Source organism: Ictalurus punctatus, chromosome 1, assembly GCF_001660625.3.
Source record: "Ictalurus punctatus breed USDA103 chromosome 1, Coco_2.0, whole genome shotgun sequence".
Lineage (NCBI taxonomy): Eukaryota > Metazoa > Chordata > Actinopteri > Siluriformes > Ictaluridae > Ictalurus > Ictalurus punctatus.
This window is the reverse complement of record NC_030416.2, coordinates 20,769,068-20,771,733: the sequence shown is the minus strand read 5'-3', so window position 1 is coordinate 20,771,733 and position 2,666 is coordinate 20,769,068.

Sequence of the window (2,666 nt, the reverse complement as noted above, 5' to 3'; positions counted from 1 at the left end):
ATTTTGTGCACACAAGTGTATTCCACAGATGCAGACACCCACACACAGAGAGAGAGAGAGAGACAGAGAGAGTGTGCTGAAAATCCTCATGTTATTCAAGCATCTAACACTCATGGATATAGTTCCACCCTGAGTAATTAGGTCCACAGTATCTATTGTGCAAAAAGTGTGTGGTGGGTGTTATGCATGTTTGACATATAGTTAAGCTCTTGAGGCCTCTCAGCAGCAGTTACAGAATAGGTTAAATGAAGCGATGCCTGTTTTTTATTTGTTACTGCACATTTTTATTTCCAATGATTTGTCAGTTAGGTCAGAGAGTCATTTATTTGTATTAATGTATTCTGCCATTGCGGTCTGTTTTGAGAAGTCTCTGGTGTAGAGTAGAGGGTGCTCACCTACCACAAGGTTCTATCTGGGTCATGGCAATGCACCCCCAGGCCAAGTTTTATATAACTCTTCATTTAGACGCAGTTTCAAAGCAGAGTTCAATTTCACACCAGCCTATAAAAAGCATGTTGTTCCATGCAATAATACAGGCTCAGACACCCACAGTCATTTGAATGCAAGTTTGGAATCCAAATGTGGAAAAATTGCATAATGTTGTCGACTAACTGGTAATGCAAAAATGGTAATGCCTGGAACCGTATGTTTTTCTTCTTATACTATGTTGAACTGGTTTATTTTAGTGTGTAGTGTACATGTCAAATTATGGTACCTTACTTTAGTATAAGCAATTCTGATAGGTGCTTATACCTGTATGCTAATATTGTATTCTCACATTTTGAGATTAAAAAATATCAAAGTGTATTTGCTAAACAAAAGTATTCACACCACAGGGAAATATGACTGATATATGCGCTGTACTCATTTCACGCCTGATGGACTTCCACCTTTAACAAGGGTGGAGTTTGGGTTCTCCACAGTTTTAAGGTGCTACCATTATAATAAAGCAATAATAAAGGCGTTCTCTTTTTAATTGGACCTTGTTGGACTGGCAAATCAATCTCACTGCTGGAATGCCCCTATCATGTACATTGTAATTGAAACAGCCAGGGTTGCCACATGGGACAATAAGACTGTTTATGCGTGGTAAACACACCCCTGCATTATAGCCCTACATGCTTATTTATATCTTGTTGTAATATCAGTGTTTATTCGACAATAGTTATCATCTGCTATTTTTTTAGCTCCTCACAACAGTAAATGAAGTAGAGATACGTAGTGCCTTACCAGATAGCACTGACACCTCAGAACATCAGGGTAAGCAGTTTGATCCTGACTTCATGTTACTGTCTGTGTGGAGGTCCTGCATGTTCTTTCCTTGTCAGTTTCCTAGGTTTCTTCTGGGATTTTCCATTTTCCTTCCACCTCCAAACACATGCATTTACTGTAAGTGGGTTGGCTATGCGAAATTTGGTGTGAATATGTGTGAGTGTGTGTGTGTGTGTGTGTGTGTGTGTGTGTGTGTGTGTGTGTGTGTGTGTGTGTGTGTGTGTGTGTGTGTGTGTGTGTGTGTGTGTGTGTGCGCTGCAATGTACTGGTTCGTGGGATAGGCATTGGTTTGACTGTGACCCAGAACAATATATATTGGTCACTGAAGATGAATGAATTAAAATAAATTATGTACCAATGTTAATTGTGCTGAAATCTTTACTGTGACACATTGTTGGGAACTTGGGATGCATCAATAATATTTTGTTTTTCAGACCAAGTATGATTGCATACTTTTGTGGTACTTGACAATACTAATACAATACAAAAATAATTAATCTACTTATATGTGCCAAGTTCAAGAGCTACTACAATCCCCCAATGACAACCACACCCTCCTCTCACCCATGCTGAGTGAAGTCCCCTTTTCACTAATAACTAATACAATAGATGGTATATAAAGCAACCAAAAACCAAAAGAATGAGAAGAGCTTGTTTGCTCCCAGCCCTCATTACTAAGCCTATTTTGTCCTTAGCAACCTGCCAGCTTTAATTATAAAACCATTCCCCCCCCAAAAAATCATGACATTAGTCAGTGGGACACTGAATAACCAGTAACCTAGGGTACAAACACTTTGCTATGCAGCTACAGTTTGCACAATCATGACATCTCTGTATATTATGGTTTTAAGTGCACAACATATAGAAAGTGTTGTTTTGTGAATTCAATGGGGGTTTTGGTGAGTAAAAACAATACGAAGAAAGAAAAAATACAAATGAAGGATAAAACAAGAGCAGTGCTGATGTGGAAGGAAAAGTTTTTAAACAACAAGAAGAAGTCCAGTGTAAACTAGTCTTTAGAATTAATGTGACATGGAACATATTATTTAACTCTGTTTATGTTTTCCAAGTTTAAATAATGGCCATGAAAATGCACATACACTAGGCTCATGCTTTATTAAATTAGCTGAATCAAGTAGCTTTTCTGTGGAGAAGAGCAGATTGGAGTTTCACTTCAGAAAAGCACTTCTGTACAGCTGTTCATAAAGTACATTTCATTGTCTTCATTGCATTGGAGTCCCTCTTTGTCAGTGATAAGTGTTTGATTATCACTGACCTACTAGTTCTGTAGACTGTTTTCCTCACCTAGCCAGCATTTGCTGTGTAATCACTGCATGTACAGTGCTGAGAAAAAGTATTTCCGTTTTTGTGTATATCTCATACTAAATAGTTTT